The following is a 14,338-nucleotide window of genomic DNA, read 5'->3' on the forward strand; positions in this document are numbered from 1 at the left end:
AGCATCCCAGTCCTTGTTTGGACAGAGAGAGAGGCGTTTGTGGTGCCTCAGAGGCACCAGAACTCGCCAGTAGCCTTGGGCAAGCTCCTTCTCCTCGATCCTGTCCTCAGCTCTGCAAGTTGTGTTGCCACCTTTGTACCTTAGGGCTGGGTGATGATGTCACACTAGTCCCTGTCACCCACTGCCCTAATTCGGGGAGGCTATCCTTGTGGGTGCTGACAGTGACTTTGTCAATGCCAGGCACGGCTGTAAGGAGAAAAACAGAAATGGGAACAGGTTCATTAACAGGTTGGCGGGCTTAAGGAGACTTAGGTCTTACTACAGGTCATCAGTGGTGATTAGGTCATACTAACCAGTCCTAATTCATTCTTTTGACAGCTCTAAGAGTACAGTTGATTGATTCATTCATTCTTTAAAAGAAGAGTTGTTCTGTGATACATTGGGCATATTGCTTGGGTCAGCCTCCTTAAAGGAAAATCAGAGTATTACCTACGGTCTCAAATGAAGCTTCTGAACCAACTTTAAGTACTCATGTGTTTTTCCCGAAAGATAAAGTCTCTGAGGCCGTGGAAAGTTCAGGATTGGGGTGGGCAAGCATGGCAGGAATTTGAGAAGATTGGTGCCCTGTAGGCACTGGGGGGCTCTGAAGTCTCCCTGGAGCCTTCTCTTCTCCAGGCTGAACAAGCTCAGCTCTCTCAGCCCATCTCCAGAGCAGAACTGCTCCAGCCCTTGGATCATGGCTGCAACCCTCCTCTGGACTCACTCCAGAAGTTCCATGTTTTTTTTTTTTTTTTGTTTTTTTTTTTTTTTTTTTTTTTTTTTTTTTTTTTTGTTTTGTTTTTTTAAACGTGGAGACCCCAGATGTGGGTGCAGAATTACTTTTGGGTTCAGGCAAGCGTTTGTTCATCACAGTTACTCCCACAAGCCAGCCCAGGTGGGAGCAGAGCTCCTTCCACCCCACCCACCCTGTTTCCATCCCTTCTTCAGCACATCCCATGGTGCTTTTTTCTGCTGCTTCCCAGGAGCTGTTGGCTCTTGCCCTGCCCTGACTGCTGGACCCGTCTGTGGACACTGCACAGCGATCTGTTGCCAGCTCTCTGGATTCTGAAGGAAAACCCAAGCAAATCTCTGAATCAAAGTAAAGGTGTCTTGCAAACTTAACCTAATCCTTTGTAAAGCTGTATTAAGGCCAAATTAAATTCAAATCTGTGGGTTCATTTTCCTCTTAGGCTTTATTCCTCGTTTGTTTGAGAGAGCTGGTGAGTCTTTTAGGACTCATGGTACCTTGGTTCCCTTTCAGAATGGAACAAATCTGAGACTTTTCCAGCCAGTTTTTCTTTAAATACCACGAGTTTTCATTCCCCTTTCATTTAAAATACTTCCACAATTTAATATGAAATGCTGGGTAGCAAAACCGGTAGCACTTCCAGACAGAAAGAAGTATGTTGTGTGTAACTCCAAATGTGAATTCTCCTTGCAAAGTGATGGCTTTCCACTGAGGTGGATCAAACAGATGCTCAGTTGGATGCTGGTGCTGAAGCACTTTTCTCTTGTGGCTTGAGTGTCTGATGGCAACAGCCTGAGATTTTAATAGCAGAAAGAAGGGATTTCCTACTAACCTTCCCCGGAGAACTGTCACTTGTACAGTCTTTTCCAGCCTCGTCTAGTCTGACCTGCATCTTCTCCAAAACTTGGTCAGTTTTTAAACACTTTTTAAACTTTTTGTGTACCATTTGCAGAGAACAGGAGGGTGCTGGCTATTTTTTTCACAAAATACACGCTGCTCTGTGAGTGAGGTGGTCCTCCGTTCTCCCCAGAGCAACCTTTACCTGTCAGCTCTGCTGCTTCTCAAGGATGGGATGCTGGTGCTGGTGTGGATAAACAGATTTTCTCCCATTTTCAGCACAGGTGATGGAGGGAGAGGAGCTGTTGGCCAAGAGCCTCATGGTGCCAGCACCTCCTGACATGCAGGAGCTGAAAATCTAGAGGTTTTGCCCTTGTTGCATTCAGTGGATTTCTAATTTTACTTCAAGCTAATTGCTTCCTCGTCCTGGGAGGTGCCAGGGAGATGCCCAAGGGGACACAAGGACAAAGATTTTAGCAGGGTCTATTGCCATAAGACAAGGGGTGTTGGTTTTAAACTGGAGGAGGGATGATTCAAATGAGCTTCAAGGAAGAAATTTTTTATCAATGAGGGTGATAAAAATGCTGTGGTCTCTGCCACAGGTTGCCCAGAGATGCTGTGGAAACATTCCAGGTTGGATGGGGCTTGGAACAAGCTGACTAGTTGAAGGTGTCCTTGCTTATTGCAGGGAGGGTGGAAGTAAATGAGATTTAAAGTGTCTCCCAAGCCAAACCATTGTACGATTTTACGATCATCTCATCCAACTTCACTGCTCCAACATGATTCCCATGAGCATGCAGGAGGCTGGGAAAAGGAATGTGGGCTCTCCCAGTTCAAACAAACAGAAAAGTTTATTTTGATGGCTGAGGGGGACGAGCACCAGAGGGTGATGCTCGTCTGATCCTGCTCTGGTTTTCAGGCCGACTGTACAGCTTTTTCTCCTGCCGCTGTTGCCGCCGGACGTGTCTCATACGGATTGGCCCAGGCTGGGAGCGTTTGTCCTTCATGGAGCCAGCGAAGAGCCAGGGTGGTCTGTATGGAGCTGCTTGTCTGCTGGGTGACTGAGTGTCCTGGGACAGCCCTGGCACCCCCTGAGTGGCGGTGCTGGGGCTGCTGGTCTCAATACTTTGGGCCAGCACATCGTCGATCCGGCGGCGTTTTGCTGCCGGGCTCCTGAGTGACTGTGGCTCTGTGGCGCCATCTGGATGGCCTCTTTTCAAGCTCTGCTTTTTGCACGGGAAACTGCTGCTGCTGCTGCTGCTGACCAGCACCACAGCCTGGGACAGCCCTGGCACCCCCTGAGTGGCGGTGCTGGGGCTGCTGGTCTCAATACTTTGGGCGATCCGGCAGTGTTTTGCTGCCGGGCTCCTGAGTGTCTGTGGCTCTGTGGGGCCCTCTGGATGGCCTCTCTTCAAGCTCTGCTTTTTGCAGGGGAAGCTGCTGCTGCTGCTGCTTCTGACCAGAACCACACTTTGAGACAGCCCTGGCACCCCCTGAGTGGCGGTGCTGGGGCTGCTGGCCTCAGTATTTTGGGCCAGCACATCGTCGATCCGGCGGCGTTTTGCTGCCGGGCTCCTGAGTGACTGTGGCTCTGTGACGCCCTCTGGATGGCCTCTCTTCAAGCTCTGCTTTTTGCAGGGGAAGCTGCTGCTGCTGCTGCTGCTGACCAGCACCACAGCCTGGGACAGCCCTGGCACCCCCTGAGTGCCGGTGCTGGGGCTGCTGGTCTCAGCACGCAGCAGTGGCACTCGGTTCAGCCGTATGGGTTTCACTGCCCGGCTGCCCGGGCCTTGTGCTCTCTGTCTCCAGGAACGGCGCCGGGCCTGCTCCGCCCTGGGCTGTTCCGACAGGCCGCTGCTGCTGCTGCTGCTGTTTGGATCTGCACATTGGAGAGAGGAGAGGGCAAGTGGTGTGAGCACCTGCGCAGGGCTCGGGTGATGTCCGTGCAGGATTGTCCCCAAGGCCTTGCCGGGCTGGCTTAAGGGCAGGGGAGGCATATGTGCCCACAGGCCAGCCTGGCCCCGCTGGCCCAAGAGAGCCAGAGGGAGTCTACCCTGGGTCGTTGTTGGAGCTCCTGCTTCCCCTTGCTGCAGCTCTTGACCGCTCCCCCACTGCCAGCCGTGGGGAGGGAGATTTTGCTCTCACCTTGCTTCTTCCCAGGAGGACACTTCTCAGCAGTGTTGTGCACCATTGTGGATAGGGAGCAGTGCCTGGAAGGTCTGTGCTGCAGGCCTTTCTCCTCCTGACAAAGCATCCCAGTCCTTGTTTGGACAGAGAGAGAGGCGTTTGTGGTGCCTCAGAGGCACCAGAACTCGCCAGTAGCCTTGGGCAAGCTCCTTCTCCTCGATCCTGTCCTCAGCTCTGCAAGTTGTGTTGCCACCTTTGTACCTTAGGGCTGGGTGATGATGTCACACTAGTCCCTGTCACCCACTGCCCTAATTCGGGGAGGCTATCCTTGTGGGTGCTGACAGTGACTTTGTCAATGCCAGGCACGGCTGTAAGGAGAAAAACAGAAATGGGAACAGGTTCATCAACAGGTTGGCGGGCTTAAGGAGACTTAGGTCTTACTACAGGTCATCAGTGGTGATTAGGTCATACTAACCAGTCCTAATTCATTCTTTTGACAGCTCTAAGAGTACAGTTGATTGATTCATTCATTCTTTAAAAGAAGAGTTGTTCTGTGATACATTGGGCATATTGCTTGGGTCAGCCTCCTTAAAGGAAAATCAGAGTATTACCTACGGTCTCAAATGAAGCTTCTGAACCAACTTTAAGTACTCATGTGTTTTTCCCGAAAGATAAAGTCTCTGAGGCCGTGGAAACTTCAGGATTGGGGTGGGCAAGCATGGCAGGAATTTGAGAAGATTGGTGCCCTGTAGGCACTGGGGGGCTCTGAAGTCTCCCTGGAGCCTTCTCTTCTCCAGGCTGAACAAGCTCAGCTCTCTCAGCCCATCTCCAGAGCAGAACTGCTCCAGCCCTTGGATCATGGCTGCAACCCTCCTCTGGAGTCACTCCAGAAGTTCAATTTTTTTTTTTTTTTTTTTTTTTTTTTTTTTTTTTTTTGTTTTGTTTTTTTAAACGTGGAGACCCCAGATGTGGGTGCAGAATTACTTTTGGGTTCAGGCAAGCGTTTGTTCATCACAGTTACTCCCACAAGCCAGCCCAGGTGGGAGCAGAGCTCCTTCCACCCCACCCACCCTGTTTCCATCCCTTCTTCAGCACATCCCATGGTGCTTTTTTCTGCTGCTTCCCAGGAGCTGTTGGCTCTTGCCCTGCCCTGACTGCTGGACCCGTCTGTGGACACTGCACAGCGATCTGTTGCCAGCTCTCTGGATTCTGAAGGAAAACCCAAGCAAATCTCTGAATCAAAGTAAAGGTGTCTTGCAAACTTAACCTAATCCTTTGTAAAGCTGTATTAAGGCCAAATTAAATTCAAATCTGTGGGTTCATTTTCCTCTTAGGCTTTATTCCTCGTTTGTTTGAGAGAGCTGGTGAGTCTTTTAGGACTCATGGTACCTTGGTTCCCTTTCAGAATGGAACAAATCTGAGACTTTTCCAGCCAGTTTTTCTTTAAATACCACGAGTTTTCATTCCCCTTTCATTTAAAATACTTCCACAATTTAATATGAAATGCTGGGTAGCAAAACCGGTAGCACTTCCAGACAGAAAGAAGTATGTTGTGTGTAACTCCAAATGTGAATTCTCCTTGCAAAGTGATGGCTTTCCACTGAGGTGGATCAAACAGATGCTCAGTTGGATGCTGGTGCTGAAGCACTTTTCTCTTGTGGCTTGAGTGTCTGATGGCAACAGCCTGAGATTTTAATAGCAGAAAGAAGGGATTTCCTACTAACCTTCCCCGGAGAACTGTCACTTGTACAGTCTTTTCCAGCCTCGTCTAGTCTGACCTGCATCTTCTCCAAAACTTGGTCAGTTTTTAAATACTTTATAAACTTTTTGTGTACCATTTGCATAGAACGGGAGGGTGCTGGCTATTTTTTTCACAAAATACACACTGCTCTGTGAGTGAGGTGGTCCTCCGTTCTCCCCAGAGCAACCTTTACCTGTCAGCTCTGCTGCTTCTCAAGGATGGGATGCTGGTGCTGGTGTGGATAAACAGATTTTCTCCCATTTTCAGCACAGGTGATGGAGGCAGAGGAGCTGTTGGCCAAGAGCCTCATGGTGCCAGCACCTCCTGACATGCAGGAGCTGAAAAACTAGAGGTTTTGCCCTTGTTGCATTCAGTGGATTTCTAATTTTACTTCAAGCTAATTGCTTCCTCGTCCTGGGAGGTGCCAGGGAGATGCCCAAGGGGACACAAGGACAAAGATTTTAGCAGGGTCTATTGCCATAAGACAAGGGGTGTTGGTTTTAAACTGGAGGAGGGATGATTCAAATGAGCTTCAAGGAAGAAATTTTTAATCAATGAGGGTGATAAAAATGCTGTGGTCTCTGCCACAGGTTGCCCAGAGACGCTGTGGAAACATTCCAGGTTGGATGGGGCTTGGAACAAGCTGACTAGTTGAAGGTGTCCTTGCTTATTGCAGGGAGGGTGGAAGTAAATGAGATTTAAAGTGTCTCCCAAGCCAAACCATTGTACGATTTTACGATCATCTCATCCAACTTCACTGCTCCAACATGATTCCCATGAGCATGCAGGAGGCTGGGAAAAGGAATGTGGGCTCTCCCAGTTCAAACAAACAGAAAAGTTTATTTTGATGGCTGAGGGGGACGAGCACCAGAGGGTGATGCTCGTCTGATCCTGCTCTGGTTTTCAGGCCGACTGTACAGCTTTTTCTCCTGCCGCTGTTGCCGCCGGACGTGTCTCATACGGATTGGCCCAGGCTGGGAGCGTTTGTCCTTCATGGAGCCAGCGAAGAGCCAGGGTGGTCTGTATGGAGCTGCTTGTCTGCTGGGTGACTGAGTGTCCTGGGACAGCCCTGGCACCCCCTGAGTGGCGGTGCTGGGGCTGCTGGTCTCAATACTTTCGGCCAGCACATTGTCGATTCGGCGACGTTTTGCTGCCGGGCTCCTGAGTGACTGTGGCTCTGTGGCGCCATCTGGATGGCCTCTCTTCAAGCTCTGCTTTTTGCAGGGGAAGCTGCTGCTGCTGCTGCTGCTGCTGACCAGCACCACAGCCTGGGACAGCCCTGGCACCCCCTGCGTGGCGGTGCTGGGGCTGCTGGTCTCAATACTTTGGGCGATCCGGCGGTGTTTTGCTGCCGGGCTCCTGAGTGTCTGTGGCTCTGTGGCACCCTCTGGATGGCCTCTGTTCAAGCTCTGCTTTTTGCAGGGGAAGCTGCTGCTGCTGCTGCTTCTGACCAGAACCACACTTTGAGACAGCCCTGGCACCCCCTGAGTGGCAGTGCTGGGGCTGCTGGTCTCAATATTTTGGGCCAGCACATCGTCGATCCGGCGGCGTTTTGCTGCCGGGCTCCTGAGTGACTGTGGCTCCGTCACGCCCTCTGGATGGCCTCTCTTCAAGCTCTGCTTTTTGCACGGGAAGCTGCTGCTGCTGCTGCTGCTGACCAGCACCACAGCCTGGGACAGCCCTGGCACCCCCTGAGTGCCGGTGCTGGGGCTGCTGGTCTCAGCATGCAGCAGTGGCACTCGGTTCAGCCGTATGGGTTTCACTGCCCGGCTGCACGGGCCTTGTGCTCTCTGTCTCCAGGAACGGCGCCGGGCCTGCTCCGCCCTGGGCTGTTCCGACAGGCCGCTGCTGCTGCTGCTGCTGTTTGGATCTGCACATTGGAGAGAGGAGAGGGCAAGTGGTGTGAGCACCTGCGCAGGGCTCGGGTGATGTCCGTGCAGGATTGTCCCCAAGGCCTTGCCGGGCTGGCTTAATGGCAGGGGAGGCATATGTGCCCACAGGCCAGCCTGGCCCCGCTGGCCCAAGAGAGCCAGAGGGACTCTACCCTGGGTCGTTGTTGGAGCTCCTGCTTCCCCTTGCTGCAGCTCTTGACCGCTCCCCCACTGCCAGCCGTGGGGAGGGAGATTTTGCTCTCACCTTGCTTCTTCCCAGGAGGACACTTCTCAGCAGTGTTGTGCACAATTGTGGATAGGGAGCAGTGCCTGGAAGGTCTGTGCTGCAGGCCTTTCTCCTCCTGACAAAGCATCCCAGTCCTTGTTTGGACAGAGAGAGAGGCGTTTGTGGTGCCTCAGAGGCACCAGAACTCGCCAGTAGCCTTGGGCAAGCTCCTTCTCCTCGATCCTGTCCTCAGCTCTGCAAGTTGTGTTGCCACCTTTGTACCTTAGGGCTGGGTGATGATGTCACACTAGTCCCTGTCACCCACTGCCCTAATTCAGGGAGGCTATCCTTGTGGGTGCTGACAGTGACTTTGTCAGTGCCAGGCACGGCTGTAAGGAGAAAAACAGAAATGGGAACAGGTTCATCAACAGGTTGGCGGGCTTAAGTAGACTTAGGTCTTACTACAGGTCATCAGTGGTGATTAGGTCATACTAACCAGTCCTAAGTCATTCTTTTGACAGCTCTAAGAGTACAGTTGATTGATTCATTCATTCTTTAAAAGAAGCGTTGTTCTGTGATACATTGGGCATATTGCTTGGGTCAGCCTCCTTAAAGGAAAATCAGAGTATTACCTACGGTCTCAAATGAAGCTTCTGAACCAACTTTAAGTACTCATGTGTTTTTCCCGAAAGATAAAGTCTCTGAGGCCGTGGAAACTTCAGGATTGGGGTGGGCAAGCATGGCAGGAATTTGAGAAGATTGGTGCCCTGTAGGCACTGGGGGGCTCTGAAGTCTCCCTGGAGCCTTCTCTTCTCCAGGCTGAACAAGCTCAGCTCTCTCAGCCCATCTCCAGAGCAGAACTGCTCCAGCCCTTGGATCATGGCTGCAACCCTCCTCTGGAGTCACTCCAGAAGTTCCATGTTTTTGGGTTTTTTGTTTGTTTGTTTTATTTTTTTTTATTTTTTGTTTTTTTTTATCCTGGAGACCCCAGATGTGGGTGCAGAATTACTTTTGGGTTCAGGCAAGCGTTTGTTCATCACAGTTACTCCCACAAGCCAGCCCAGGTGGGAGCAGAGCTCCTTCCACCCCACCCACCCTGTTTCCATCCCTTCTTCAGCACATCCCATGGTGCTTTTTTCTGCTGCTTCCCAGGAGCTGTTGGCTCTTGCCCTGCCCTGACTGCTGGACCCGTCTGTGGACACTGCACAGCGATCTGTTGCCAGCTCTCTGGATTCTGAAGGAAAACCCAAGCAAATCTCTGAATCAAAGTAAAGGTGTCTTGCAAACTTAACCTAATCCTTTGTAAAGCTGTATTAAGGCCAAATTAAATTCAAATCTGTGAGTTCATTTTCCTCTTAGGCTTTATTCCTCGTTTGTTTGAGAGAGCTGGTGAGTCTTTTAGGACTCATGGTACCTTGGTTCCCTTTCAGAATGGAACAAATCTGAGACTTTTCCAGCCAGTTTTTCTTTAAATACCACGAGTTTTCATTCCCCTTTCATTTAAAATACTTCCACAATTTAATATGAAATGCTGGGTAGCAAAACCGGTAGCACTTCCAGACAGAAAGAAGTATGTTGTGTGTAACTCCAAATGTGAATTCTCCTTGCAAAGTGATGGCTTTCCACTGAGGTGGATCAAACAGATGCTCAGTTGGATGCTGGTGCTGAAGCACTTTTCTCTTGTGGCTTGAGTGTCTGATGGCAACAGCCTGAGATTTTAATAGCAGAAAGAAGGGATTTCCTACTAACCTTCCCCGGAGAACTGTCACTTGTACAGTCTTTTCCAGCCTCGTCTAGTCTGACCTGCATCTTCTCCAAAACTTGGTCAGTTTTTAAACACTTTTTAAACTTTTTGTGTACCATTTGCAGAGAACAGGAGGGTGCTGGCTATTTTTTTCACAAAATACACGCTGCTCTGTGAGTGAGGTGGTCCTCCGTTCTCCCCAGAGCAACCTTTACCTGTCAGCTCTGCTGCTTCTCAAGGATGGGATGCTGGTGCTGGTGTGGATAAACAGATTTTCTCCCATTTTCAGCACAGGTGATGGAGGGAGAGGAGCTGTTGGCCAAGAGCCTCATGGTGCCAGCACCTCCTGACATGCAGGAGCTGAAAATCTAGAGGTTTTGCCCTTGTTGCATTCAGTGGATTTCTAATTTTACTTCAAGCTAATTGCTTCCTCGTCCTGGGAGGTGCCAGGGAGATGCCCAAGGGGACACAAGGACAAAGATTTTAGCAGGGTCTATTGCCATAAGACAAGGGGTGTTGGTTTTAAACTGGAGGAGGGATGATTCAAATGAGCTTCAAGGAAGAAATTTTTTATCAATGAGGGTGATAAAAATGCTGTGGTCTCTGCCACAGGTTGCCCAGAGATGCTGTGGAAACATTCCAGGTTGGATGGGGCTTGGAACAAGCTGACTAGTTGAAGGTGTCCTTGCTTATTGCAGGGAGGGTGGAACTAAATGAGATTTAAAGTGTCTCCCAAGCCAAACCATTGTACGATTTTACGATCATCTCATCCAACTTCACTGCTCCAACATGATTCCCATGAGCATGCAGGAGGCTGGGAAAAGGAATGTGGGCTCTCCCAGTTCAAACAAACAGAAAAGTTTATTTTGATGGCTGAGGGGGACGAGCACCAGAGGGTGATGCTCGTCTGATCCTGCTCTGGTTTTCAGGCCGACTGTACAGCTTTTTCTCCTGCCGCTGTTGCCGCCGGACGTGTCTCATACGGATTGGCCCAGGCTGGGAGCGTTTGTCCTTCATGGAGCCAGTGAAGAGCCAGGGTGGTCTGTATGGAGCTGCTTGTCTGCTGGGTGACTGAGTGTCCTGGGACAGCCCTGGCACCCCCTGAGTGGCGGTGCTGGGGCTGCTGGTCTCAATACTTTGGGCGATCCGGCAGTGTTTTGCTGCCGGGCTCCTGAGTGTCTGTGGCTCTGTGGGGCCCTCTGGATGGCCTCTCTTCAAGCTCTGCTTTTTGCAGGGGAAGCTGCTGCTGCTGCTGCTTCTGACCAGAACCACACTTTGAGACAGCCCTGGCACCCCCTGAGTGGCGGTGCTGGGGCTGCTGGCCTCAGTATTTTGGGCCAGCACATCGTCGATCCGGCGGCGTTTTGCTGCCGGGCTCCTGAGTGACTGTGGCTCTGTGACGCCCTCTGGATGGCCTCTCTTCAAGCTCTGCTTTTTGCAGGGGAAGCTGCTGCTGCTGCTGCTGCTGACCAGCACCACAGCCTGGGACAGCCCTGGCACCCCCTGAGTGCCGTTGCTGGGGCTGCTGGTCTCAGCACGCAGCAGTGGCACTCGGTTCAGCCGTATGGGTTTCACTGCCTGGCTGCCCGGGCCTTGTGCTCTCTGTCTCCAGGAACGGCGCCGGGCCTGCTCCGCCCTGGGCTGTTCCGACAGGCCGCCACTGCTGCTGCTGCTGTTTGGATCTGCACATTGGAGAGAGGAGAGGGCAAGTGGTGTGAGCAGCTGCGCAGGGCTCGGGTGATGTCCGTGCAGGATTGTCCCCAAGGCCTTGCCGGGCTGGCTTAAGGGCAGGGGAGGCATATGTGCCCACAGGCCAGCCTGGCCCCGCTGGCCCAAGAGAGCCAGAGGGACTCTACCCTGGGTCGTTGTTGGAGCTCCTGCTTCCCCTTGCTGCAGCTCTTGACCGCTCCCCCACTGCCAGCCGTGGGGAGGGAGATTTTTCTCTCACCTTGCTTCTTCCCAGGAGGACACTTCTCAGCAGTGTTGTGCACCATTGTGGATAGGGAGCAGTGCCTGGAAGGTCTGTGCTGCAGGCCTTTCTCCTCCTGACAAAGCATCCCAGTCCTTGTTTGGACAGAGAGAGAGGCGTTTGTGGTGCCTCAGAGGCACCAGAACTCGCCAGTAGCCTTGGGCAAGCTCCTTCTCCTCGATCCTGTCCTCAGCTCTGCAAGTTGTGTTGCCACCTTTGTACCTTAGGGCTGGGTGATGATGTCACAGTAGTCCCTGTCACCCACTGCCCTAATTCGGGGAGGCTATCCTTGTGGGTGCTGACAGTGACTTTGTCAATGCCAGGCACGGCTGTAAGGAGAAAAACAGAAATGGGAACAGGTTCATCAACAGGTTGGCGGGCTTAAGGAGACTTAGGTCTTACTACAGGTCATCAGTGGTGATTAGGTCATACTAACCAGTCCTAATTCATTCTTTTGACAGCTCTAAGAGTACAGTTGATTGATTCATTCATTCTTTAAAAGAAGAGTTGTTCTGTGATACATTGGGCATATTGCTTGGGTCAGCCTCCTTAAAGGAAAATCAGAGTATTACCTACGGTCTCAAATGAAGCTTCTGAACCAACTTTAAGTACTCATGTGTTTTTCCCGAAAGATAAAGTCTCTGAGGCCGTGGAAACTTCAGGATTGGGGTGGGCAAGCATGGCAGGAATTTGAGAAGATTGGTGCCCTGTAGGCACTGGGGGGCTCTGAAGTCTCCCTGGAGCCTTCTCTTCTCCAGGCTGAACAAGCTCAGCTCTCTCAGCCCATCTCCAGAGCAGAACTGCTCCAGCCCTTGGATCATGGCTGCAACCCTCCTCTGGACTCACTCCAGAAGTTCCATGTTTTTTTGTTTTTTTTTTTTTTTTTTTTTTTTTAAACGTGGAGACCCCAGATGTGGGTGCAGAATTACTTTTGGGTTCAGGCAAGCGTTTGTTCATCACAGTTACTCCCACAAGCCAGCCCAGGTGGGAGCAGAGCTCCTTCCACCCCACCCACCCTGTTTCCATCCCTTCTTCAGCACATCCCATGGTGCTTTTTTCTGCTGCTTCGCAGGAGCTGTTGGCTCTTGCCCTGCCCTGACTGCTGGACCCGTCTGTGGACACTGCACAGCGATCTGTTGCCAGCTCTCTGGATTCTGAAGGAAAACCCAAGCAAATCTCTGAATCAAAGTAAAGGTGTCTTGCAAACTTAACCTAATCCTTTGTAAAGCTGTATTAAGGCCAAATTAAATTCAAATCTGTGGGTTCATTTTCCTCTTAGGCTTTATTCCTCGTTTGTTTGAGAGAGCTGGTGAGTCTTTTAGGACTCATGGTACCTTGGTTCCCTTTCAGAATGGAACAAATCTGAGACTTTTCCAGCCAGTTTTTCTTTAAATACCACGAGTTTTCATTCCCCTTTCATTTAAAATACTTCCACAATTTAATATGAAATGCTGGGTAGCAAAACCGGTAGCACTTCCAGACAGAAAGAAGTATGTTGTGTGTAACTCCAAATGTGAATTCTCCTTGCAAAGTGATGGCTTTCCACTGAGGTGGATCAAACAGATGCTCAGTTGGATGCTGGTGCTGAAGCACTTTTCTCTTGTGGCTTGAGTGTCTGATGGCAACAGCCTGAGATTTTAATAGCAGAAAGAAGGGATTTCCTACTAACCTTCCCCGGAGAACTGTCACTTGTACAGTCTTTTCCAGCCTCGTCTAGTCTGACCTGCATCTTCTCCAAAACTTGGTCAATTTTTAAATACTTTTTAAACTTTTTGTGTACCATTTGCATAGAACGGGAGGGTGCTGGCTATTTTTTTCACAAAATACACGCTGCTCTGTGAGTGAGGTGGTCCTCCGTTCTCCCCAGAGCAACCTTTACCTGTCAGCTCTGCTGCTTCTCAAGGATGGGATGCTGGTGCTGGTGTGGATAAACAGATTTTCTCCCATTTTCAGCACAGGTGATGGAGGGAGAGGAGCTGTTGGCCAAGAGCCTCATGGTGCCAGCACCTCCTGACATGCAGGAGCTGAAAATCTAGAGGTTTTGCCCTTGTTGCATTCAGTGGATTTCTAATTTTACTTCAAGCTAATTGCTTCCTCGTCCTGGGAGGTGCCAGGGAGATGCCCAAGGGGACACAAGGACAAAGATTTTAGCAGGGTCTATTGCCATAAGACAAGGGGTGTTGGTTTTAAACTGGAGGAGGGATGATTCAAATGAGCTTCAAGGAAGAAATTTTTTATCAATGAGGGTGATAAAAATGCTGTGGTCTCTGCCACAGGTTGCCCAGAGACGCTGTGGAAACATTCCAGGTTGGATGGGGCTTGGAACAAGCTGACTAGTTGAAGGTGTCCTTGCTTATTGCAGGGAGGGTGGAAGTAAATGAGATTTAAAGTGTCTCCCAAGCCAAACCATTGTACGATTTTACGATCATCTCATCCAACTTCACTGCTCCAACATGATTCCCATGAGCATGCAGGAGGCTGGGAAAAGGAATGTGGGCTCTCCCAGTTCAAACAAACAGAAAAGTTTATTTTGATGGCTGAGGGGGACGAGCACCAGAGGGTGATGCTCGTCTGATCCTGCTCTGGTTTTCAGGCCGACTGTACAGCTTTTTCTCCTGCCGCTGTTGCCGCCGGACGTGTCTCATACGGATTGGCCCAGGCTGGGAGCGTTTGTCCTTCATGGAGCCAGCGAAGAGCCAGGGTGGTCTGTATGGAGCTGCTTGTCTGCTGGGTGACTGAGTGTCCTGGGACAGCCCTGGCACCCCCTGAGTGGCGGTGCTGGGGCTGCTGGTCTCAATACTTTGGGCCAGCACATTGTCGATTCGGCGACGTTTTGCTGCCGGGCTCCTGAGTGTCTGTGGCTCTGTGACGCCCTCTGGATGGCCTCTCTTCAAGCTCTGCTTTTTGCAGGGGAAGCTGCTGCTGCTGCTGCTGCTGCTGACCAGCACCACAGCCTGGGACAGCCCTGGCACCCCCTGCGTGGCGGTGCTGGGGCTGCTGGTCTCAATACTTTGGGCGATCCGGCGGTGTTTTGCT

This window comes from Chamaea fasciata, unplaced genomic scaffold (assembly GCF_029207755.1).
Source record: "Chamaea fasciata isolate MVZ Bird 193981 ecotype frontalis unplaced genomic scaffold, bChaFas1.0.hap1 SCAF_6, whole genome shotgun sequence".
Lineage (NCBI taxonomy): Eukaryota > Metazoa > Chordata > Aves > Passeriformes > Sylviidae > Chamaea > Chamaea fasciata.